We start from the raw sequence: 27,328 nt of genomic DNA, 5'->3' as shown, positions 1-27,328 counted from the left end.
AAATGGAGAAAAAGCAAGAAGAAAGCAGTGAAAACAGGGAAAAGATAGGAGAGGGCACACACAAAATGGGGGGAAAGCCAGAAGAAAGCAGTGAGAACAAGAGAAAAGCAAGGAGAAGGCACATTAAAAAAGGGGAAAAAGCAAAAAGAAACCATTGAAAATGAGGGAGAAGCAAGGAGAAGACACACATAAAACAGGGCAAAAAGCCAGGAGAAGGCAGTGAGAATGAGGGAACAGCAAGGAGAAGGCACAAAATGGAGAAAAAAACAAGGAGAAAGCAGGGAAAATAAAGGACAAGCAAGGAGAAGGCATTTTAAAAATAGGGAAAAAAGCAAGGAGAGAGCAGTGAGAATGGGAGAAAAGCAAGGAGAGTCAGACAAAAACAGGGAAAAGCAAGGAGAAAGCAACGGAAATGAGGTAAAAGTAAGGAGAAGCACACAAAAATGGGAAAAAAGCAAGGATAAAGCAGTGAAAACGAGGGAAGAACAAGGAAAAGGCACACAAATAACAGGGGGAAAAGCAAGGAGAATGCAGTGAAAATGAGGGAAAAACAAGGAGAAGGCACACAAAAACTCAGGAGAAAAAGCAAGGAGAAAGGACATGCAAAGAAGAGGGGGAAGTAAGGAGAAAACAGTGAGAATAAGGGAAAAACAAGGAGAAGGCACTCCAAAAAATGGGGGGGAAAGCAAGGGGATAGCAGGAGCAAGAGCAATGCATTAGCTCAGGGAAAGCTGGGCCTGGGGCCTAGAATTTCACGTATTGTGTTCTGAAACACTTCCGCTGCTGACGAGATCCCAAAATGTAGTTGCTTGTGTCTCCTCAGGCCTAGATGGGTTTTATCTAGTTGTAATTGGTGTACCTTGCATAAAGGTCAAGTTTGGAAAACTATCTTACTCCATTTAGGTCAGCAATTATGTAGTCCATGGTAGGCGTGATGTGTCATTCCCTCTTCATCGCTTTTTGGCGAGGCACATGTCAATGCACAGTCGTATTTTGCAAGGTTGTTTGGGATTTTCAGCGATCACCATTGGGGAGACTCATGGAGTGGGCCCGGAAACTTTGATTACATCCAGTGGTTTGAGTTTCTCCAGCTCGACCAGGTTAATAGGTGGAAGTGCACTCTGCAATGTCATAATGTCACCGATTTTACTGTCTTGTCAATGTGTATCTTCACTGGAGGTCCTCTGAGGCATCACAGACCTTGGAATAGGTGTGGTAATTGGTGTAGGAACTCTTCTATTTAATGAGCTGGGACGTTCCGGGCAAAGAATATGAGGATGAAGTCTTCGGCTGTGTGACACCCCATGAAGGTTTCTGAGTTTCACCTGATGATGTGGAACTTCACCGGTGTTTCCTTCCTGCTGTTTTGCACCATGCCGTTGATTGTCCCTAGCAACTGCTTGGCCTCAGTATGTATATATCTTGGTTGCGGACGGTGACAGTGCTGGCTTGGGTCAAAGGTGGGGGAACTGATGATAGCGCATGACATTCACGGACTCACCTGTGTCAATCACTTCTTTAAATTTCATGCTTGCCACATGAATTTCATAAAATGGCAGGGGCCTTCAGTTCCACTTAATGTGCACCGTGAACAAAATGTGGAAGACTTCCTCATCTTCGGACTGGGTCTCTTCCTGGTAGCATCCCACCCATGTTTCGCGTGAGATCGGGTCTACCGCTGGCATAATTGATTATGAGGTGTCAAATTAATTTTGAAGGAGTAACTCTCCTTCTAGCCCCTCGGCCTCTTAGCCTGATTCTGCATATCTTTATGTAGTGGGTTGGCTTTTTGCAGGTGGAGCGTGTTCGTCCTTAGGCAGGGCAATTCTCAATAGGCTGCCACTCTCTCCTGCAATTTTTGCAGCAAGCACAGTGCGTATGCTGTAGTGGTTTTGTCCTACCACCTCAAGGTCGTGGTTTAATCATGTTGACAGTCTCTATCTTGACTGTAGGAGTGGGGGCCACTGTGACTGACGGTGAATGGCGATTCCATCTCAGCGGCTGGTGATGCAGAGAGGTTTTATGACCTGCGGAGGATCAGAATGTCATCCAGGCTGATGCCCAGTTGTTGAAGAATAAGGTTTCTGAGTGTCTTTGTCCTGCACTCTTGGAAAGTTGTGCACACACTTCCTTTGACTGGGTGTCTGCCCTGCAGGTGCTGGTCAGCTCTTGCAGGAGGGCATAGAAAGTATGAATTGACTCCTCTTCTCTTTGGTGTGCTTGTATAAGTTTGAACACTTCGAAGTCTGGAGTGAGCTGGGGTTAAAAGCATCATTTCTGGGCCCCAGCAGCCAACTCGCAGTCGTTGTCTGCACCTGTTGTTGGAAGGTGTTGAAACAACTTGTAGATCCCTTTCCACACACAGTGGAGCAGGAGAGACCTCTTGACGGCTCCATCGGTTTCATAAGTTGCCCTAGAGTAATTGTTTAGGCAGCCATCTCACATTTTCCTTTTAGGAGCAGCTGTAGCAGAGTCTGCAAGTTTGCTGAAAGGCTGCAGCACAGCCACAGAGTTATGTCGGTAAGTTGCAGGCCCTGGTGCTGTTGCCAGGGATCTTAAAGCAGTGTTGGTGTCATCCACCATGTTGCTATATGAGTTGTTCTGGCATGCACTGCTGAGATATGCTGCAGGTGAGAGATGGATGACAGTGACCAGGGTACTCACAGTGGGAGAATCAAATGAGGCAGCCCAGCAAGTGCAGTTATTCTGCAGTTGAGAGGTGTGGAGCAGATTCCAGAACTTTCAATCACAGAAATTTCAGGAATTTGGGTTTCTTTTAGTCAAGGTTTGAGGTTTGCAAGGGATTCTGGGTGAAAAAACCTGGTGAGACCCATGCAAGTCAGCCCACCATGGAATGTCCTAGGAGTCTAGTTTTCAAAAACGTACAGGTTGGCTAGGTTTCCTGTTAGACTTGGCATCATTGGCATGGTCTCCCTATTTTTTTGCCTCTATTTCCTAGGTTGTTTTCTGTGTGCTGGACTCTGTTTTTGCTGTTTTGTTTGCTCTGGACACTTTACCACAGCTGACCAGTGCTAAAGTGTAAGTGTTCCCTGTATACATTATGGGCCTCATTATGACCCTGGCGGTACAGAACCGCCAGGGTCAACGGGGGCGGGAGCACCGCCGACAGGCCGGCGGTGCTCCCTTGGGCATTCCGACCGCGGCGGTAACGCCGCGGTCGGACCGGGACAACTGGCGGTCTCCCGCCAGTTTCCCGCTGCCCAAATGAATCCTCCAAGGCGGCGCAGCATGCTGCACCGCCTTGGGGATTCTGACACCCCCTACCGCCATCCTGTTCCTGGCGGTTCGCCCGCCAGGAACAGGATGGCGGTAGGGGGTGTCGCGGGGCCCCTGGGGGCCCCTGCAGTGCCCATGCCAATGGCATGGGCACTGCAGGGGCCCCCGTAAGAGGGCCCGCTAGTATTTCACTGTCTGCATAGCAGACAGTGAAATACGCGACGGGTGCAGTAGCACCCGTCGCACCTTCCCACTCCGCCGGCTCGATTACGAGCCGGCTTCATCGTGGGAAGGTTGTTTTCCCCTGGGCTGGCGGGCGGCCTTTTGGCGGCCGCCCGCCAGCCCAGGGGGAAACTTGGAATACCCTCCGCGGTCTCTGGACCGCGGAGCGGTATTTTGGAGGGGGGAAGTCTGGCGGGCGGCGGAGCCTATATGTGTACATTGGCTTAACAATGATTGACATATTTAATTTACTAGAAAGTCCCTAGTAAAGTGCACTAGAGGTGCTCAGTGCCTGTAAAGCAAATGCTACTAGTGGGCCTGCAGCACTGGTTGTGCCACCCACATTAGTAGCCCTGTAAGCATAGCTTGGACCTGCCACTGCAGTGTCTGTGGGTGCAGTTTTAAACTGCCAATTCGACTTGGCAAGTGTACCCATTTCCAGGCCTAAACCTTCCCTTTTTATACATGTAAGGCACCCCTAAGATAGGTCCTAGGCAGCCACATGGGAAGGGTGCAGTGTATGTTAAAGGTGGGACATGTACTTATGTGTTTTATATGTACTGAGAGTGAAATACTGCCAAATTCGGTTTTCACTGTTGCAAGGCCTATCTCTCTCATAGGATAACATGGGTGCTGCCTTTAAATATTCTTAAAACACAGATTCCCTTTGGGACCAGATAGACATGTGGAGTTTGGGGTCTCTGAACTCACAATTTAAAAATACATCTTTTAGTGAAATTGTTTTTTAGATTGTGTGTTTGAAAATGCCACTTCTAGAAAGTAGGCATTTTCTTGCTTAAACCATTCCCTGACTCTGCTTGTTTGTGGGTTCCCTGTCTGGGTCAGATTGACAGTTGGGCTGTTTGCACCTCTCTTCTAGACAGTAACACAAAGGGAGCTGGGGTTTAGCCAGCATATCCTGATAGGCCATCTGGGCTGAGAGGAGGATAGGCTGTGCCTACCCACCCACAATGCAGTCTCCAATCCCCTGGTGTGTGTCTGGGGCCTGGCCTGGGCAAGGCAGGAGCTCACAAACAAGAGAGACTTTCCTTTCATGTTGGTGTACTTCAAAGGGAGAAATGAGTATAAGAAGGGCACCCAAACCCCTGGAAATTAGATTACTTCTGGAACCAAGGGGAACCTCTGCCAAGGAGAAGAGCTAGAGAAGCTGGAAGAGGAGTACATCCCCTTTGCCTGTGATTGTGCTTTGCTGGGTTGGCCTGTAGTAGCTGCTTCTACCTGAGAGAGGACAAAGACTGACTTTTGTGTGACATCCCACTGGTGAAGACTCTCTAAGGGCTTGAAACTGAGCTTGCCTCCGGTTGTTGACGTCTCAGGGACAGCAAAGACTTCTCTCTGCCAGTGCTTGGGCTTTCTGCTGAGAGTCCTGCCTGCCAAGTGGTGACCTGACCTGTCTCTGGGCCCTTGAAAGGTGCAGCTGGTGGAAAAGGACTGAAATCCATGCAAAGACTGGCGTGCAGGGAAAATTTTGACACACCACCCGCTCCGTGGCTGAAAACCGACGCGCCGCCAGCTTCAAGGCTAAAATCAACGCTCCCCCTGCATTACGGATGGGAGATCGACGCAACGTGGCTGGAGAAACGACGTGTAACACGCTTTGGTCTTGTTTTGTTTAGATAAATATTACTTATTTTTCTAAACCTGTGTTGTGTCATTTTGTAGTGTTTTCACTGAGTTACTGTGTGTGTGTTGGTACAAATACTTTACACATTCCTTCTGAAGGTAAGCCTGCCTGCTTGTGCCAAGCTACCAAGGGGGTGAGCGGGGGTTAACTGAGGGTGATTCTCCTTTACCCTGACTAGTGTGGGGGTCCTTGCTTGGACAGGGGGTAACCTGACTGCCAACCAAACACCCCATTTCTAACATTGGTGATCAGCGGTTGGGATTGGGCTTGTATTTGTACTTTACATACAGTGATTAAGTGTACACTACTGTTTTCAGTGTAGACCATTATGTGACCTCTTACTACTGTGATTTTTTCTTTTTTCTTTTTTTTGTGGTAATCCTTGTTTGACTTTTGAACTTCATTTGGGAACTTGTTTTTCTGCCTTTGGAACTTTGCACTTTTAACTCTTCATCATGTCTCAATCTGGAGATGCATCAGCTGGAGCTGTCTTTGATTTCGGGAAACTGGAGAGCTATACCATTGCCCAGTTGAGACAATTCTGCAAAAACCTTGCTTGTCCCATTAAGGGCTCCACCAGGAAGGAGGAACTGCAAAAGGCACTAAGGGCCTGGGTAACAGCCAAGTAGGCCAAGGAGGCTGAGGGGCACACAGAGGAGGAGGAAGATGAGGAGGAGGAGGAGGAAGAGCAATCCATTTACAATGGTGTAGAGGGTGGGCCTGTTATGTTCAGGGAGAGGGTCTCCAGGACAGGTAGCAATGTGTCATCCAAGGGTCCGACTCCTGAAGAGTTGCAGGACAGACAGGCACAGAGGGCTCACCAGTTGGAGTTGGAGAAAATGAGGATAGCCATAGAAGAGAAAAAGTTATTGTTGGCTCATGAGCTCAGCTTGAGGGAGCCAGCCTAGTAGGGATGGTGGCAGCAATAACACAGTGCAGCCTGAGAGGAGGTGCACATTCCTAAGGACCTTGTGAAGGATTACAAGAGGGAGGATGACATACTCTTGTGATTTAAGGGGTATGAGTTTGCTCTTCATGTGAATCTGGTCCCTGAAGCTCATTGGGGGGCAGATTTGTGGAAGCACTTCGAGGTAGAGGGAAGGGATACTCTGACATCCTTAGGGGATCCCCAGGGGCTCACTTACCCTATCATGAAGGACGCCCTGATCACTAAGTATGGTCTCACCCCTGATCAGTATAAGGACAAGTTTAGGTCCTATAAGAAGAAATAATCCAAAACATGGCTGGAATGTGTTGACTCTTTTTGCAGGTCACTGAATGGTTGGGTGAAGGGCAGTAAGGTAGCAACATATGAGGGGCTTTACAATTTGATTGCTTGGGAGCACTTGTACAGTTTATGTTTTCCAGAGCTGCGGCAGCACCTAATTGACAGCAAGCCGACTGACCCCAGGAAGCTTGCTCAGGAGGCAGACCGTTGTGAGAGCACCAGGGTCCAAAAGAGTTATGGGGGAGACCATGCCAATGGTGGGCATGGTCACCATCAGAAGAAGTGGAGGGGTAAGGGTAAACAGGGGGAGTTTGCAAAAGGGCTCCAACCTAGTTCCCAGGGTAAAGAATCCTAGTCCCCAGCAGAAAAGAAACCATGGGTCTCTACAAGGAAACCTGCAGAGAAAGGGTCCCACAAGTGCTTTTCATGTGATCAGGAAGGTCACATGAGGAGGGACCCCAAATGTCCCAAGTGGACACCCCCAGCACCCACTGATACTCAGTCACGGGGTTTGGCCAGTTTAGTGCTTGGAGGAGTTTGTTCCAGGTGGGTGGGAGCCAGCTGAGATGACCCTTGTCTCACTAGGAGACAATGAGATGGTCCAGAGGACCTTCGTGTCTGATAATACTAAGAAGTACAGGAGGTGGGTGACCATCAATGGACAGAGGGTAGAGGCTCTGAGAGACACAGGACCAAGTGTGACTACACTGAGGAGTCACCTGGTATCTGAAGAGCAGATAGATCCCCGTGTACTTCACCAAGTAGTTGCAGTAGACATCTCAGAGTGCCTGTACAGAGTGGCGCAGGTTCCCTTTGAATGGGTCTCAGGTTCCTTGAAGGTAGCTGTGAGTCCAGCCATGGCTGTAGATTGTTTGCTTGGCAATGACCTGGAGGATTCCCCTTGGCAGGAGGTGAAATGCCAGTCACACTTGGAAATGTTGGGGCTGCCTGTGTGGGCCTGTGTATCTACCCGCTCTATGGCAGCCCGTCAGGGTGATCCGGAGACCCTGGAGCCTGAAAGAGTGGCCCAGGTGTCTACCAGAAGGAGGAAGGGCAAGGGGCGTGGGAAACCGGCCCCAGAAGTTCCTACAGTCCAGGAGGAGGCTGAACCTGAGGGGGAGGCCCTGGAGTCTAGAGGGGAACAGGTGGCTGAACTGGGTGAGATCCCTGAGTTGTCAAAGTGGCAGCAGGAAGAGGGGCCCACCAGGGAAGTATTCTGTGGGGCACAGAAGTCATGCCCTACTCTGGAGGGTTTGCGGCAGCAGGCTGCAGACCAGACGTCTGGCATGGAGCCTAGATCACATTTGATTTACTGGGAGGATGGCCTCCTACATAGCGAGCCTAAGGTTCCTGAGCCTGGGTCGGCCCATGTGGAGGTGGTACCCCAGTGCTTCAGAGCCTTCCTGCTGGGTCTGGCTCATGACGTGCCTTAAGCTGGTCATTTTGGGCAGGACAAGACCTTTGAGTGCCTTGTCACCCACTTCTATTGGCCCCAAATGCGCAGGCACTCTGATGCTCATTGTAGGTCTTGCCCAACTTGTCAGACAAGTAGCAAGAGTGGTTGGAAATGTAAAGCTCCCCTCTAACTTTTCCCTGTGGTTAGTACCCCCTTTGAGAGGGTTGGTATTGACATTGTGGCGCCTCTGGATCCCAAGACAGCCATGGGCAACAGGTTTATCCTGGTCTTGGTGGACCATGCCACCTGATAACCGGAAGCCATTCCTCTGAGATCGATCACTGCCCCTGTGGTGGGCCGTGCATTGGAGGTTTTTACCCGCATGGGGTTCCCCAAGGAGATGGGTGGTCATTCTAACCCTGGCGGTAAAAACTGCCAGGGCGAATGACCGCGGTAGCACCGCCAACAGGCTGGCGGTGCACCGCTGGGCATTCTGACCGCGGTGGTTCAGCCGTGGCCAGAAACGGAAAGTCGGCGGTGTACCGCCGACTTTCCGCTGCCCTTGAGAATCCTCCATGGCAGCGGAGCGCGCTCCGCCGCCATGGGGATTCTGACACCCCCTACCGCCATCCTGTTCCTGGCGGGTCTCCCGCCAGGAACAGGATGGCGGTAGGGGGTGCCGTGGGGCCCCTGGGGGCCCCTGCAGTGCCCATGCCAATGGCATGGGCACTGCAGGGGCCCCCGTAAGAGGGCCCCACAAAGTATTTCAGTGTCTGCTATGCAGACACTGAAATACGCAACGGGTGCCACTGCACCCGTCGCACCTTCCCACTCCGCCGGCTCAATTCTGAGCCGGCGTCCTCGTGGGAAGGCTGTTTCCCACTGGGCTGGCGGGCCGCCTTTTGGCGGTCGCCCGCCAGCCCAGTGGGAAACCCAGAATGACCGCTGCGGTCTTTCGACCGCGGTACGGTCTTCTGGCGGTTCCCGCTTGGCGGGCGGCTCCCGCCGCCCGCCAATATCAGAATCACCCCCATGGTGTCTGATAGGGGTTCCAACTTCATATCAACATATATGAAGTCTCTGTGGAAGGTGTGTGGGGTAACGTACAAGTTCACCACACCTACCCACCCCCAAAGCAATGGTCTGGTTGAGAGATTCAACCGCACCTGGAAGGGCATGATAATGGGCCTGTCAGACCCCTTGAGGTGGAAGTGGGATGTGCTCTTGCCATGCCTTCTGTTCGCTTACAAGGAGGTGCCTCAAAAAGGGCGTGGCTTTAGTCCTTTTTTTTAACATATATTTTTGTTAATTTTCAACATTACAGGGTCACTAGCCGGTAAGGATAATGCCAATCATAAAAATAGTCTCAGCAGTGATGGGATACATAACATCATATATCAGCTGGTAATTTAACATCTTAATCATACGTCGCAATCTCATGCATACTCAATAGGGTGACATTTCAATACTATAATTAGGGGTATAATGATCTTTTAGTTAAGTTGTCTCTGCCATATGTCATAATCCCATATTATCAATCACATTTCACATTGTGGTCGGTCAGCGTCATTTACTATAAGGCCCTTGTAGAAATAATACTGGGAAAGGGAACACAACTTGGTGAAGATGAGAACTATATAACATGTCTGGTATGTGCGGTTCAGGGTTAGAGGGTATCCACGGTAAGTCACCCAATCAAGACTCTTGGTCCCCGAGAGTGTTATGCCATTAATTGTGTTTGACCAATGACTTTGTGTTTCACCACTGCGCATATTAGTTGTTCAATGTTCATCAGTAGCACATTACGGGGCATATTTATACTCCGTTTGCGCCGAATTAGCGTCGTTTTTTTTCGACGCAAATTCGGCGCAAAACTAACGCCATATTTATACTTTGGCGTTAGACGCGTCTAGCGCCAAAGTATGAGGAATGAGCGTCATTTTTTTGCGTGAACGCCTTCCTTGCGTTAATGAGATGCAAGGTAGGCGTTCCCGTCTAAAAAAATGACTGCGACGCAAATGCGTCGTATTTATACTCCCGGGCAAAAATCACGCCCGGGAGTGGGCGGGGCAAAAAACCCCGCATTTGCGCCTCTTTTTAACGCCTGGGTCAGGGCAGGCGTTAAGGGACCTGTGGGCTCAGAATGAGCCCACAGCTGCCCTCCCATGCCCCCAGGGACCCCCCCTGCCACCCTTGCCCACCCCAGGAGGACACCCAAGGATGGAGGGACCCATCCCAGGGACATTCAGGTAAGTTCAGGTAAGTATAATTTTTTTTTTTTTAATATTTTTTTTGGGCATAGGGGGGCCTGATTTGTGCCCCCCTACATGCCACAATGCCCAATGACCATGCCCAGGGGACATAAGTCCCCTGGGCATGGCCATTGGGCAAGGGGGCATGACTCCTGTCTTTACTAAGACAGGAGTCATGTAAATGGCGTCTGGGCGTCGTTAAAAATGGCGCAAATCGGGTGGAGGCGATTTTTTTGCCTCAACCTGACTTGCCCCATTTTAAGACGCCCTAACGCCATTTTTCCCAACGCCGGCGCTGCCTGGTGTACGTGGTTTTTTTCCACGCACACCAGGCAGCGCCGGTCTGCTAGCGCCGGCTAACGCCATTCAATAAATACGGCTCCCGCATGGCGCTTCAGAATGGCGTTAGCCGGCGCTAAACTTTTTGACGCTAAACTGCGTGGAGTTCAACATTGCAGTTGAGATATGGCAGATGAGCTGTGTTTTTACTCATGATAGACCAAGCTGTGTTAAACGTGATAAGAGAGCGTATATGTTGTGCTTACCTCTCAATCCAGCCTGGGAACGAGCGAAGTTTGGAGAATTGGCCACTCTCCAAACTCTTGTTCGGTTCCCCCACTGAGCCAGCATATTTAGACTAAAGGGCCTGTTAGCAGGCTTTTTAACGGTGTCCCTGGGCAGCAGCAAGGGGGAATTTTCCAGGACTTCAGTCAGGAGTGTACGTCAGCTGCCTGACCTCCCGTTTGGGTGGATAATCTCTTTCTCGCAGTTGAACAGGAGTCATCAACTTGCAGGCATGAGAAAGATGCCAAGCAGTGATAGGCCCTACGGTGATGAATTTGGACTTTTATTCTTTGCTTTGAAGTTATGCTATAATATAATCACATGTATTTGCTGTGTACATTGCAATTGAGAAGTACTTTGATATATTTTGCTTTCATTACTGTGACTACTTTTAAACGTGTGCTTCCAACCTACTAATCTCGTCTCTCAGGAACCTCGTGGTGAAGTAATAATAAATGTCTTCTTTGAACTAGAAGTGCATTCCAGAGAAGTTTTGTCAGCTCGGTCATAAGGGTAATCACTGGAATCAGGGGGTGAAGAGCGAGCAATCGGGGATCAATGCTCCCTAAGCAATGTTCAAAGTGTCCCCCCAGCGCGCATATGGGTGCTCACCCCTCCCAACCCCTCAAGGACCTTAGAGGTCGGGTAAGTATGCGGTCAGGGGAGTGTACAGTGTCCAGGGAGGGAGGGATAGAGGCAAAGGAGAGTGCTGGGATTCTGACGGGCACAGAGTTTTATCAAGTAATAGCTGGTTGTACAGTGGAAGGTCTCATTGCTGGCTGGGATGGTCCTAGTGGGCTGGTGTCCTCATTCCCCTGAGGGGCCAGTTTGTCCACCAGTTTCATCAAGTAGGTGTCCCAGAGTGTCGTACCCCCATCTCTACCCTGCGCACGTCAATCCTGCTCTAATGCTCCAGCCTCCGCTGTAGCCCAGCAGGATACTGCATGCAGCCAGTCCTTCACATTGGTGTGTTGGGGTGCTTTCCAAGACATAGCAATAAGTCGTCTGAACAGCACAAATGCAAGGTCTACAAATTTTAGATAGTGTTTAGTCTGTTTGTTTTTCTTGGCTATCCCCAGTAGGCAGAGGAGTGGGTCCAGTGGGAGGTGTACATCCATAATGTCCGATACGTGTTGTACTATGTGGGACCATGTGCTGCGCAACACCGGACATTCCCATGTCATATGTAAAAAAGTGGCATCTTTATGGCCACATCTCAGACATAACGGAGAAGCTTCTGGGAATATACTATGAAGGCGATGTGGTATCAGGTAAGTTTGATGAACATAATTGAAGTGTGAATATTTCAGTCTGGCATTTAATGAAAATGTCTCACACACTCCAGCGTCATTCTCCATTGCTGTTCGGTCAAGTCAATGCCCAGGTATTTGTTCCACTGAGCCTTGCTACGGGGATGTAGTATGCCCTGTGTCCCCCTCAGTACTATGTATAAATTAGAGATCACCTTCCTCACTGAGCCTCGTGTTAATATATAATGTAGCCCATGATGTATTGTGAGTTCCAGTGAGCCCAACTGCCAGACTTTCCCAAGCAAGGAACTACCCTGTGTCCAGACCATATATTTCGGTTATGTTTGTAAAGGAACGCATCTGCCCCTCCTCATAGAGGTCGCCTATGTATGCAAGTCTACCCTCCCTCCATGTGTTAAAGTTGTATATTTGAGTAAGGTCTCGCAATCAATGTATATCCCATATCGGGAGTCGAGATAAGTAGGGGAACAACCTTTGTCGTGGATGGATATATTGAGTCCAGGCCATCCTTTCTGTCCGCAGCAATAGACCTAAGTCCGCACCGAATCTGTCCGGTGTGGGGAGCCATCTCAGAACCAGAAAAGCATCGGTGAAAGTGAACAGCGCTGACGTGTCCCCCTTTGGATGGAAAAGGAGCGAGATACCTGATTGCCAGTGCGGACTCTCGCCCGGTAGGTGGTGTATAGCAGCTGTACCCACCGTATAAAACAAAGACCCAGTCCAAATCGTTCCAGGACCCGCATCAGGTAGGCCCACCTAAGTGTGTTGAATGCCTTTTCAAAGTCCAGGGATACAGCCACCGGTTGGTCCATACCCCTGGAGACCGTATATATGATGTGGCATAGCCGTCTGGTATTGTAATATGTGGCCCTGCGCGGTACAAATCCTCACTGATCGGGGTGTATCAAGGTAGAAATCAAGGGGAGCAATCTGTTTGCCAGGGTATTGCTTAGGATCTCATAATGAATGTTAAGCATTGATAAGGGTAGATATGAGCCCACTTCAAGCGGGTCTTTACCCGGCTTGGATAACACTACTATAAGTGTTTCACTCAATGAAGGTGGGAGTTCCCTTTGTTGACATGACGCCCTGTACATATCAAGCAACAAAGGTGCAAGAGTGTCCCTATAGGGAGCATAAAATTCAACTGAAAACCCATCCAGTCGGGGGGTCTTTCCCCTGGCCATTTGCTGAATCGCCAATTGTATTTCGTCTAACTGTAATGGTTGCTCTAAGTCCTGTCTCTGCTGCTGTGTCAGGGTGGGCAAGGGCAGACCTTGCAGAAATGAGTGAGTGTGAAAAACAGCAGGTGCAGGCAGTGCAGTGTTCAATGTTTCATAAAACTGTGTACAGGTTTCATTAATTGCCTCCTGGGCTTCACCCCTGTTGTTGCGAATCGCCCGACAACCCTCCTGGGCACCTCCAAGTGTAGCAGCCATGACAGTGTGCATCCCGGTTTGTCACCGTCCTTATGCTGTTGAGTCAGGTATACCTTATAGTCTACCCTACTGAGCCTCCGCAGTTCTTCCCGGTGTTGACAGCGTTGGGCTAGCAACAGCGGGCACGGCAAGGGGGTCACATATAGCCTCCTTTTCCAGCCGACGTATATCATGTTCAAGGTTCAATATACTACGCGTAAGGGTAGATTTCACCCCCCCCAAGAGGTGGCCATTCAATGGCCTCGCAAAAACACCGTTATCACATCCCACTCCACTCTGGGGTCACCTACAGAGCCTGAATTTTGCTTAAAGTACTCTGAAATAGTGGCACCTATCTTAGTTTTATACACTGTATCTTGCAGAGCCTCAGCTCGTAACTTCCACAATAGGATTGGTGGCTGGGATTTACCCCACTTGAAAGTAACTTTAAGAGGATTATGATCCGATAGTGTTCTGCCTAGATATTCAGAACCACAGAAATTAGGTATCCCCGTGCATAGTCAGAGTATTCCCTGGTCTCGGGGTGATTTAACTGCCAGATATAATGTAAACACGCGTTAGACCTGCACTTGGGGGCCAAGGAGGAGACGGCATCGCAGTAAAGGGCAGGAGCCCTTTAAATCCTGAACAGCGCTCCCGCTTCGCGGGACGCGCGTTAGACCTGCACCTGGGGGGCCAAGGAGGAGATGGCATCGCAGTAAAGGGCAGGAGCCCTTTAAATCCTGAACAGTGCTTCCGCCTGGGTGGGCCCGTCCTGTCCCCGTCAGAGACCGGAGGAGGCTGGGCTGGGACCCCCCTCTTTCATCTGCATTGCAACAATAGTAGGCCTCTCTTACAAGTTCTCTTGTTGGTATCCGGAGGTTATTACCCGGAGGGCTGTTTTTTTAAACAAGTACTCAACCGACGAGTGGGACGCTGCTATTCCCCGGAAGAGGCTTGGCAGGCAGGGCCAGATACTCCAGTGGCAGGACATTCAACATACAAGTAAGGGAGCTATTTTTCCTTTTTTTGCCTTGTATTTTGTATTTATTGATCTCACGAGTATTTTCTTAACATGGGGAAAAGGAAGGCTGTAGATTTACCAGCGCAAACCAAGGGTACAAAAATAGCAAAAAATCGCCCAAGTAGACCTTTGAATTTGGGCCCACCCAATAGGTCTAACACACTGGATGAAATAGACCTCTTAGTCAAAGAAGTTGAGTCTATGTTAGGTACACAACCAACTATAGGGGTAAACAAGTTAAAGAAATGCTCCCCTAAGGATAGGAAAATCTTGGAGATGTTTAAAAAGAAGGGGACGAGGAATTCTGTAGATGCTATAACAGAGGTTGATTGGGATGGGGTCCCGCACAACTGGGGGGCTCCACCCCAAAACCCACTTATAGCATAGTGAGTCCTCCAGTATCCCAAGGGGGTCTCCCACATGTACCTCACACACCGACTCTCCTACCGCTGACCCCGGTGATTAAGGTGGTACCAAGCTTATTTTGTACCAATCGCTTTGAACCATTGTTAGTAATAGAGGACTCGCCCGCGTCTGCTAGTGTGTCCAAACCCAAGCCAGTAGTTGAAATATCCAATCCTAGTGTTATCCCATTGATCTCCCAATCTGAGCCGGAAGGCAACGAATCTGCAGCCAGTAGAGACAACCTGGCCACAGTTCTCCAGAGAGTCGATGAAGTCAAGGGATTGGTTTTAGTATTAATAGATCTTATGAAGACCAACCTTGTGCATCAGCACGGAAATAACTGTGCTTGTGAAGGGATTTGCAAGGCTTGTGGGGAGGCCAGGGAGAAAGAAGTTTTCTCATCATCTGCCCCAACAAAGGGGGTGGAGTCAAGGGATAATTTCTGTCTCCCCATTAGAGGGGGGACAACTCCACAAGAGAGGGAAGATTACTGTTGTGATTCTAACAAAGATAACCCGAGGCCCAGAAGGAGGTTTGTAAATGCACCCAGACACGGAGATCGTCAAGGTAATTGGCCGAGTAATTCAACTGGTGATAGAGTCAGAAGTAGGACTAGTGGACCTGACCTTCCAGAAACTGTCCAAGAGGACAGTTTTATACAATCCTCTAACAGGCCATATAAAATCCCCTATAACAACATTATTCCCTCCTGTAATAATATTGAGAGTATAGTTATTAAAGAACGGGACTTGTTTACAAGTCAAGGAACAAATAAAATGTATTTGACCAATGTTCCAAAACTATTGCCAGGGTCAGCTGAGAACCAAGCCTCTTTGATTAACAAAGTCATACACTGGATACGCTCCCGACGAAGTTGTCTTTTTGTTATCCGCTCTGATATAATATCGGCTAAGAGAAGCAGTATCCCAGGGACCAATTTTGATATAATCACTATCTATCTTGAAGATAAGACCATGGTGACTCAATTAATGGATTTTGATTCTCGCACCTATTCGAATAGTGTAACAACTAGGGGGGGAATAAGACTCATGTTATACCCACACAATTTTGGACTAGCCATGGGACCGGATGGACTAGATGGGTTAAATAATTCCCGTGGAGGTGTTGTACGAAAAGTAGCTACTGATCTTGGGTTGCTGCCTAATCCTGTATGACTGAAAACTGAATCAGTGACTCATGTGACGGCCCGCTCCAAGGTCCTACATCCAACGGGGAATGATAAAGTACCATCATTAGACACCTGTAGTAATGACTTGGGCCCGGTGGATGCTGGTTGTACAACCATGGTGATTAACCAAGGCAAATGTACGTTATATCTCATGTCCTGGAACATTGCTGGCTTGGCAAAGAAATTAGATGATAGCGAATGGGCCTCTTTTATTAAAAATATAGATATATGTCTGTTTCAGGAAACTTGGGCAGAGGACACTACCAATATAGATGGATTTCTCTCATTTAGTGCTCCTGCTATACCTCCAGAGAAGGGGATGGGCCGGGCAAAAGGTGGGCTGTTATTACTTGTTAACAAAAATCTGCAGTGTGACTATAAACTTCTGGAAATTGATTCTGTAGATCTAAAAGCCATGTGCATCACCTTCAAAAGAAGTTTATCAATTGTTATTGTTAATGACTATATACGATCGGTCCCATGCAGCTCTGAGTCCCACACCTTGGCTATTTTGTCCGAATTTGTAGAAAGCCTCCACCCCTCGACTATTTTAATTGTAGCTTGAGATTTTAATTGTACCTTTGACCCTCACAAGTGGTCTAACCGATGAAGAGGACGAGCTGTGGGGGATTCCACAATTATCTATCACTCTGCCTTGCAAAAAATCTCGGGCGGCCATGCAATTAGCTACACTATGCTTAAAACATGGCCTTAGGGCCTGTAATGATAGAACTCCATCTGATATGAACATCGCACCAACGTTCAAAAGGGGCATGTCTATAAGCACTATTGATTACTTTTTGGTCGATTTCAGGTTGTGGCCCCACTTGATAGAAATGAAAGTAGATGTGAGATGTGACAGCGACCACTTCCCCCTGCTTCTTGCCCTCTCTGGGGAAGTGTTTAGGAGAACACTTAATAACCATGTCACAATAATCCCACCTCCATGCTGGAATAATAAATTTACTAAGATTACTTGGCCAAAAGTGATGTCCAATCCTTACCATATTAGAGCAATATACCAAATCTTTTTAAATAGTTTGACTGAGTATGAAGACCAGGCTGTGGGGAATATTCAGATTCCTAAAATACATGACAGCATGGCTACTCAGCTATGGGGGTTCTTTTACAAAGCAAGGCGGTCAAAGCCATGCGAAGGGAAAGGGGCATGTAAGGGATGGTTTGAAGAGAGGTGCTCAAAGGCTAAGTCTGTGCTAAAAGTAGCAGTAATGTCTGGCTCCCAGGGGGAGATCAAACAAGCCAGGTCTCTATACAAAGAAACCCTGTCCAATGCAAAAAAGCGGTGTTGTTGAAATCTCAGGGACAGCAAAGACTTCTCTCTTCCAGCACTTGGGCTTTCTGCTGAGAGTCCTGACTGCCAAGTGGTGCCCTAAATTGCCTCCGGGCCCTTGAAAGGTGCAGCGAGAGAAATGACGCGCAACACCGCAGTGGCTGCTGTTAACGAGGCAAGCGACCCACGCAGCGCGGTTTCTTGACACTGTGCCACTGGATTTCGACACAACATCGCTGGGCACAGAAAATCAATTCAAAGCCTACTCGGACCTGAGGTGCCCATCCAGATCGAAGCATTGCTCTCTTGCGGGAGAGAAGAAATGATGCACGCCGGCCCGACCCGAGGAGGAACAATGCATGCCCTCACTTGCGAGTGAGAAATCAACGCATCACTGCCCTTTTTCGATGCAGGCTCGCCTGTGCAGCTTTATTTCAATGCTACCCAGGTACCTTTGAACACTAACAAAGTTCTCACTTTTTTCAAAAGGATTTAAGACTCTTTTTGCTTTTTAAATTCATGACTTGTGTATGTTGGATTTTTGTTGTTTTGGTCTTGTTTTGTTTAGATAAATAACACTTATTTTTCTAAACCTGTGTTGTTTCATTTTGTAGTGTTTTCACTGAGTTACTGTGTGTGTTGATACAAATACTTTACACATTGCTTCTGAAGTTAAGCCTGCCTGCTTGTGCCAAGCTACCAAGGGGGTGAGTGGGGGTTAACTGAGGGTGATTTTCCTTTACCCTGACTAGAGTAAGGGTCCTTGCTTGGACAGGGGGTAACCTGGCTGCCAACCGAAAACCCCATTTCTAACATTTCCCTAGCTGCCGGCTGAGCTATGGCACAAAATCTACAGCTACCACATTTGAAAAAAAAGGGCAATTTTCTGTGGAAAAATTTCCATATTGCGTTTTGGGCCATTTCCTGTTGCAGACACTAAGCCTACTCACACAAGTGAGGTAGCATTTTTATTGGTAGACTTGGGGGGTAATGCTGGATCGATGGAAGTTTGAGGCTCCCTGCAGATTCCAGAACTTTCTATCACAGAAATTTGAGAAAATTGTGTTTTAAGTCAAAATTTAAGGTTTGCAAGGTATTCTGGGTAAAAAAAAAAAAACAGATGACAGCCGCGCAAGTCACCATAGCCTGGATACCCTTAGGTGTCTAGCTCTCAAACATGCACAGGTTTGCTAGTTACCCTAGGTGCTGACTGAGCTAGGGTCCAAAATCTAGCGCCACCCACATTGGAAAAAAAGGTCAATTTGCAGTGGAAAAATGTGATGTGTTCATGTTATGTTTTGACCCATTTCCTGTTGCAGGCACCAAGTCTACCCACACAAATGAGGTACCATTTTGTATCAGAAGACTTGTGGGAGCATAGAATACTGGAACATTTGTAATTACCAATTGAATTTTGCTGCATTTGTGCCTTTCAAAAGTAAGCCAGGGTATAAGAAAGATGACATTTTGAAAAATAACCTCTGAATCATACACTAGTACAGGTACCCACAAATTCAGAGCTGTACAAATAACCACTGCTCCTAAACTCCATTTCTTCTGCCCCATAGTAAATACAAAGGTTTCCTTGATACCCATTTTCACTTTGCCTATTTCGCTGTATGAATTGGTCTATACTCGGTACTCGGTACTCAGTGGCTGGGTCTGGATACCTTGGGTTCTTGGAGAACCTACAAACCCTGTGTATCCCTGCAACCACACCAGTCCTGCCGATGTAATGGTATATTGATTTTGTAAATCTTTCATCGTGACAAAAAGGTCCAGATGAAAATGTTGTCACAAATGAACATTTCCCCTTTACTCACTTTCAATATTTTTTTATTTCAGCAGTTAGTTTTCTTGGGAAAACCTTAAAGGATGTACACCTATGACCCCTTGCTGAGTTTGGAATTTCACCTGCCTTTCAGAAGTTTATAGCTTTCCTGGATCATTCATAGGTTTCACACTGGTTTCCACCACAAACTGGAAGAAGGTTGAGAGCAAAACAAAAAATAAGAAAAAGGGGCTACCTCTCTGACAAATGGCAACACTGTGGCACAAAATTAGGTTTTTTGATTCAGCTCTGCATGTTCCTGAAAGCTGAGAAGTTGGTGACCTTAGTACAACAAACCATTTGGTGTTCTGATTTTGAAGTTATATTGCAGCCTAAAAACTTTAAGGAGTGCTTCAAAAGAACATACATATTTTTTGAGCTGGTACATTTAGCCCCTTGTGGATGCTTCATAGCCATGTTCCAAATTGGGGTAGGTCACTGCAATAATGTGCTCCATCATGGCATGTCTTTTTTCGCTGGGAGAAACTTTGCAGTTGTTGGGACAATGAGGAGAGCCTACCACCAAAGGTCTTCTCACCGTGTCCTGCAGTGGATGCTGCAGCGCTTAAAGACACCCTGTTGGTTTATTGTCCTGCAATAGTATACCGGGTCTTTTTCTTGTTGTGTTGACTGACCCAAAGAGAGAAAGATAATAAAACAAAATAACAAATAGACAATAATCATGTTTACTTAAACAACACCTTATCAAGCATACTTAGGTGTATATATTTTTTTCTTTTTATTAATAGTCAATGGTGTGGATTGGAATTTTGTTTGATGTGTCACTTTGACACAACTGTGATGGAAGTACTGTCCACCTTATTACAAGTGTGTTATATACTTAGTAAATGTAGTATGGCTGCCTTATGAGGGTTACCTTGGAGTAACTAATATGTCAAACAACTTCCAAATTGTGACCAGTGTTTTTATATTGTGTTTCGAAAAGTGTATGTTACTTTTACTTTTGCCATCACTGAATGTTGTGTGATGCCATTGACGTCCATACTTAGGGACACTTTTTTATGTTACTCCGAAACAACATGACGGATGGGTTGTCCACCTTTCTTGACCCTGGTAGTGTCACATCAATACATTTTTATTACATTAAAACAACATTCTCTCAAAAGCATGAGATGCTTAGTGACACCATGGATGCTAATCATTTTGTCACTCTGATTGCTGTTGCTCTGTTTGAGCACACAGTTTACTCATGCCAACGGCAGATGCTGCATGGCCTCATCAATGTCCGACTCATTCATTTTTTAACACACCTACCTTGTGGTAACGTCTTTATGATTAACTAGTTCATTTTGTGTTTGTTCAGCACTCATTAATGTTAGTGGCAGTCATAATATATCAATTCCTGACCTACTTTAGAAAAGAAAATATTACCCCACACAAAATAATGTTCCAGCCAAATCTATTTCTAATAATAATGTGCAGCTGTGTGTTTTTGGTCAAGCATTGCCTTTCAATTTTAAAACATGGAGAGCTGCCACAGGCTCTCAGCAATGGAGCGCGGGCCGGATACAGGGATCCACTTGGCCACTAAACCAAAGTACCTTGAACCGGGATGCGTTGTCGTCAACAAAAATGTGAGGTGCAGCTGAAGTGATGAGTCGGTGTCGAGCCATTCCGTGGACAAGATATATTGATTTTCTCCATGCAACTGTGGCGATGCATCGGTTCCGAGTGCAACACACTGGTTCCTAATTAGATGTGTGGCTGATGCACCTCCAGTGGGTGATGTGTTGTATTCCGAAGGTGATGTGCTGGTTCCGAAGCAAGTGCGCCGGCTCCACTTTCCCTAACGACGAAGATGCGCTGGTTCTGACCCATGCAGAGGCAAAGATGCAACAGCTCCAATGAGGGTGCGCGGGTTCTGGTTAAAACAGCTCTTTATACCCACTTCCTAGGGCCAAGAACTATGTTGGCACCACTTGGCAGGGCAAGACTTGCACCAAACAAAGTCCAGGTGCTGGAGTAGGGTGAGTGGGAGTCTTTTGTGTCCCTGAGACTGCAGAAAACAGGAGACCTGTCAGCTGGCCATTGGAGTTACTCTGGGTTCTGGGTTGTAGAGATCCAGGTCCAGTCCTTCTCACTCCCAGGAAAGAGGTCAGCAGGTCAGCACAGCAGAGCAGGAGTCCTCCAGAGTAGCAACTCAGCAGAGCGGCAGTCCTTGTAGCAGCACAGCAGTCCTTCTTCCTGGCAGGGTATAAACAGGTCCAGAAGTGTATTGAGTTGGTGTTGTCAGAGGTCCAATACTTATACCCAGTTATGCTTTTGGAGTTAGGGAGACTTCAAAGAAAGGTCTAGGTCTTTGAAGTGCACAGAGGTCCTCCCTTCCTGCCCTGGCTCCCGACTCACTACTGGGGGTATGCAGCCCTTTGTGTGGGGACGAGACACTGCATATTCAGGTGTGTCAGGTCTTCCCTCCCATCCCTCAGGATGGCCCATCAGGCTGTAAATGGCCCATCAGTCACACCTAAACTCCCTTTGTGTGTGGCTGTCTGGAGGGAATGCACAAGCCCAACTATCACTCAACCCAGACATGTATTGGAAACAGGCAGTAGGCACCAATTGGCTAAAGTAAGACAATGCCAACTTTCTAAAAGTGGCATTTTCAAAACTGCAATTTAAAATCCGTCTTCACCATAAGTTATGATTTCTAAATTGTGAGTCCAGAGACATCAAACTCAACAAACATATCTCTTTCAGCTTACAAGATGTAATAAGGTAATCCCAGTGTTATCCTATGGGAGTGATGGGCCTTGCTGTGGTGAAAAGCGACTTTGGGAGTTTTTCACTAACAGGACATGTAAAACGTAAATGTGCATGTCCTGCCTTTTAAATACATTTCACCCTGCCATCTCCGTTGTCTAGTGCCCACTTTAGGGGGGACTTAAATGTATAAAAAGGGAAGGTATGGGCCTGGCAAAAGGGTTATTTTTGGCAAGTCAACCTGGCAGTGCAAAACTGCACAAACAGGCTCTGCAGTGGAAGGCCTGAGACATGGTTAGAGAGCTACTTACTTGGGTGACACAATCAGTGCTGCAGGCTCACAAGTAGCATTTAATTTACAGGCCCTAGGGACATGTAGTGCCCTTTACTAGGGACTTAAAGTAAATGAAATATGCCAGTTAGGGGTAAGCCAATGTTATGATGTTTTAGGAGAGCGAGTGTAAGCACTTTAGCACTGGTTAGCATTGGTAAAGTGCACAGAGTCCTAAAGCCAGAAAAAATGAAGGCAAAACATTTTGGGGTGACCCTATGAAGATAGGGCCATTTCCATCAGACCTCCAAACCAAGTAGGTCCTCACTTAGTACATTTTAAAGATTATGTTGATGTGAATTTGTGTTGGAGAGTTTTGCCCTTCCAAACATGATTCCTCTTTGGTTTGCTTTTGTGATTATATTTTCAGGAGACTCAGTTTATCCTATTTGTTTGGGGCTTTTAGCATCCCTGAGAAACCCAACAACATCAGAGCAAGTCTGCTTCAGTGAGGCCCATGTGTGAACGAGGTGTCCTGTGGAACAGGCTTTTGGGCTCCTTTAGGCCTGTTTCTGGTGCCTAGGTTAGGCCAGAGGGGCTATCCCTTACTATCCTGAGCAGGTCTAGAAGATTGTTGTGTTATATTGTATGCTACATAACATTGAATACGGAGAAATATTCCTTTCTTATCAGTGAAAATAAAAAGGTGATGTTGGTGACATGCGTCAGCAAATTGACAGTGACGAGGAACAAATTGGCAGAAACCTGGTTCTGCTTGCTAAGGACTCTTAGAAAGGTGCTAGATGACTACCTGAACCCTTGCACAAGAAACTGGTGCAAGGCCTAGTCATATCACAACTTGACTATGGGACCTCCCTGTACCTGGGAAGTCCAAAATTGGTAATAAACAGACTCCAGGTCACTCAGAATGCCGCAGCCGATGTACTGTTGAGAATCCCTAAACACCATTCTGCAACCACAGACCTGGCAAGCCTGCACTGGCCTCCAGTGCTCAAAGCAATTAATTTCAAGGTACTTGCCTGGCCCATCGAGTGATGTGTAAAAAGGGTCCCAGACTGACTCAAAGACTATCTACCCCTTATGATCCCACGGGATCGCTGCATAAAAGCTAGGGGTGGAAAATTGGTCCTTCACTTTCCTAATTCCCAAGCTCTGGAATGTTCTCCCTCAGCATATAAGGAAAACCAGAGTCAGAACTAAAATGAAGGAAACTGCTAAAAACAGCTCTTTTTTTGCCTTCGTGATCAGCATTGATTGATTGTTAGCTGTCTTAGTGCTGGGAAGCCCTCCTGGGTAGCCATGCACTTTAGCAATCCCCACTTATAGAATAGAACAAAGCAGTGACCTCAGGCGCTAATTCGTTGTAAAAATATTTGCCATAAAGTAAGTGAATTTAAGGAAAATGTCATTAGTTTCAATTCCCTGTTGACATACCATCTTTTACAATGTATGCTGCTAGACCAGTAGAAATATTTCTGATTGTTTAATTTGTATTCTATTGAAAGTGTGCTTGTTTATATCTATGTTCTGAAAGCACAATAGTATATTGCCAATACCTCACATTTAATGATGATCATGGTATACAAGAATTTATTTACAGCTGTTGGTAAATAATCTCTGAAAAAGTTCAGATTTAAAATATAAGGTTAATGCCTGATTTAATGCTTGGTGGATGGAGGCAAGGGCTGGAGGACTTTACATCAGCCACCCTGCCTTTATTCCAGTTGCCAAATTAAGAGATTGCCGCCGGCCCTGCGAACAGCTCTACACATTGTCAGGAACTGCCATCATGTTAGAAAAGTGAAACATGACAGTGGTAGTCAAACTTTTCCTTAATTTTGCATTTGTAAAACAAACTCCCAAAGCTGGAGATTGTTTTTGATAAAATCTAATGGCCTCCACACCATGGGAGCTTTCACCCATGGTGTGGTTAATAATTTTTTTTCCTGCCCCCCACCAACAGGCTTTACCTGGCAGTGACACACAGGAAAAGAAAAATATATAATGCTGTCTGATCCAGTTATTCTGTCAAAGGAAGGTTTACACAGAGTAAATTTTAGTCCATCATCTTAAACCTGGTGGCCTGCCCAAGTTGAAATGGGCAGGCGAACAGAGAGGTTGACAGAAAGAGTACTTAATTGGTGTTGTGACAAAGTTCCCTCTCCGTCAAACTCTAAATCAGGCCCTTAGTCATTTCTAGGTCATGTAATCCTATCATTTGCCGGGCCACTAGCAAGACATAGATGGATACTTTGAAGTGTTGCACAGATACTAGTTATCAAGAGATCTGCAGTGCACGTTGCCTGATTATTGGTGAAATGCTCTTGCAAAACAAAATTGGTACTCTTTCCTTTAGTCATAGAGAGATACCAATTTAAATTAATTTCATCAAAGGTACCTGACACAGGTTGCGTGTGTGTCAGAATCTAGAACTCAGACTTATTAATGTCAAAAGAAAGCATATCTTTTGTAGTTTATGACTGTGTCTGTGTACAACACGAAGACAGTGCAATGTGTGGTATATAAGTACCATTGGTGTTGCTAATGTTTTTGGAAGAGCAGTTGCTAACAAGATGTAACAATGCCTCTATATCTTCACAGTAGGTGGGTCATCATAAGCATTGCATAGTAGAAGTCATATTTACCATGTTAATATGTCTTATAGTATTTTTTTTAATTTTCCTAATGTTGGGTCTTATCTGTGTAGTTTCTATGAACAGAAGTGTTTTTACACATTGTTGACCTATCCTTCTCCATTACTGGGATTAAGGATTTAGAAAATATTTAGGGGCTTATTTACAAGCCCTGTGATACAGGGCAGCACAGCAAGTTACCTTGCTGCACTGTTCTGTGCCACAGGGAAAGGACAGAAATGCACCATATCGACATGATACAGCACATTCCTGTCCTCTCCCCCTGCGCTGACGCAGACACCTTTGCACCATGATGCAAGGATGCCTGCGTCACAGACAGGATTGTTTTGTGCAGGAAGGGGCACCCAAGATTTTGTTGCATTCCCATGTTTACAATGCCTTGTAAACATAAGAATGCGCCAAAACCCCTGGGTGTTGCGTGGGAAAACCCACCCTGACGCCCATGGAACGCCTCCCTGACACAGTGGAAGAGAAAGCAGCGTCTTGCGCTCTGTTGCCTTGCACCATATCTATAAGGCCATGAAAATGCTTGCAAAGTGAATTTGCATGGCCTTGTAGATATGGGCCTGCACAATGTACCACCAGTGCATCACAAAAAGCAATGTCCTAGCGGCACAGGTGGCTTGTAAATAACCCCTCTTCGATACAATTGCAAATGTAACAAACCACTATAGACGTGGTTAGACATACTGGTATGACAGTAAATAAAAATTTGAGCTATGATGAAATGTGCAATGTGTGTATGTAATGAATTGTTTGCAAGTATGTATATTTAAAGAGAAGTATGTAGGGGTTTCATAATACATCAATGTAACAGTTAATTCATTTTATGATAGGGTCATAACGAACATTACTTGCATTCATTATTTAATTTTTTATCAAAATGATAACAGGTTCTCTGAAAGTAAGTTAACTTGTATGTTGGATGAGAAGTTAAAGGTGTCCTTTTTCAGACAACAGTCCATGAGTGGATTAGAAACGTGTGGACATAAGGTGGATATGGTGAATAATCCAGACACTCACATAAGGACATCAGTTTTTTTAATCTCTTGGTGGAGGATTCTTGGGTCTTGTCCTTATCTGGGCTAGATGAATGACCACTCCGAAGGACCACTTAGGCAGCCTGCTGAAAATGTTTCTAGTACTATGATGGCAGACGAATGTGCTTGACCATGGAAAGTGGAAGCTAAATGAGAAACTTCTACAGACAATGCTTTGAAGCCATCCTATGCTACGCCTTAATGTAAAGTGTTGACACTCATGTGATGCTGCAGGAGATAATTTTAGGTCCTATGGATCTTATTCATGGTCTTTATAAGATGGCTTTGGTGTCTCAGAACTTCAGTAGTCTCACCCAGTTGTCCACCTGTTGTGTAGCTGTACCCATTAGGTTTAATCAAAATGTTGGCATTGGTGACTGTACCCTGAGCACAGCAGGTCCTTTCGCAGCCCTCCCCAAGCCAACCTTTGACTTTGAGTGGATAGTCACAGGTGTAGTGTGTCATAGCTGTGCTACAGATGTTACGACTATGGTTGTCACAGGAGACAGGACAGGGGGGGCAACAGTTGTTGGTGTGGGGCCACAGGGGGTTTGTGGGGGTCACTGATGTGCATTATGTTGGCTGGACTCTCTGCTGAAAGTATTAGATCATCTGTACTCAAGAAGAGAGAGAGAGAGAGAGAGAGAGAGAAAGAGCTTAGCAGACAGTGAAAAGCGAAACAAGTGCTCTTGTACCCTACACACCGCAACATTGTTGCTGGCTCGATTATGAGCCGGCGTCGATGTTGTGGGGTGTTTCCTGCTGGACCAGTAGGCAGTGACCTGACTGCGGGAGTTTGGCAGGCAGCCTTTTCCGCCTGTCAAACTGGAAATGAGGGCTTATGTTTCCGGTCTGCATTTTTTTTAAAGTGGAAAAATACAGCTGATTTGGCTTCTTTTGAGTGCCTCTCCATGCTGAGAATAATGAATTTCAGGCCAATAGCTGTACATACTAGAAAACTCAATGATATTTGCTCAAATTACTGCATATCGCAACATGAATTTGTGCTATTATTCAATTATTTTAATGTGAATTTGTTATTTTGTTATTTTTGGCTGTGTAATGTGCTAAAGCCTGACAGGCATCAATGTATGAGTGTACATTTACCCGTTAAATAAATGTGGAAATATGAGTTATCACCTCATCTGTTCCCAAAACACAAAGTAAATATGGATAAATACAAATAAATTGGCCAAAAAATAAATATGGATACATACAAATGGAAATGTTAAAAAAATAAGTAGCATAAAATCGGGAGCCGTACTTAGTACACAAAATTGCTGAACTTGATTATGAATACAGTTTTCCATTCTTTATCTTTCAGATATCTTTATCTACAATAATAAAAATGAACAAACATATATCACCAGAATACAAAAAAATATGATTTCTAAAACCAGATCTGGAATATTGTAGTCTTGGTACGTGCGTTTATCTGTTCAAACTTCCACTACCACAAATTATTTATTTTATATTGTATCAGATCAAGATAGGCAGTATGTACAGGAAATCTGCCACTTCTGGTGATCATGCCAAATTTTTCACCTTTTTCTACAGACTATTTTTGCTAGATTTAGATCTCAGTGCACTTCACCTCTGTTAACCAGGTAAAGTGTCTGTGCTCCCCCTCTAAACATGGTTAAATTGG

The sequence above is a fragment of the Pleurodeles waltl genome, chromosome 1_1 (genome assembly GCF_031143425.1).
Source record: "Pleurodeles waltl isolate 20211129_DDA chromosome 1_1, aPleWal1.hap1.20221129, whole genome shotgun sequence".
NCBI classification, from domain to species: domain Eukaryota; kingdom Metazoa; phylum Chordata; class Amphibia; order Caudata; family Salamandridae; genus Pleurodeles; species Pleurodeles waltl.
The sequence above is the reverse complement of the archived record's forward strand: the minus strand, read 5'-3'. Positions refer to the sequence as shown.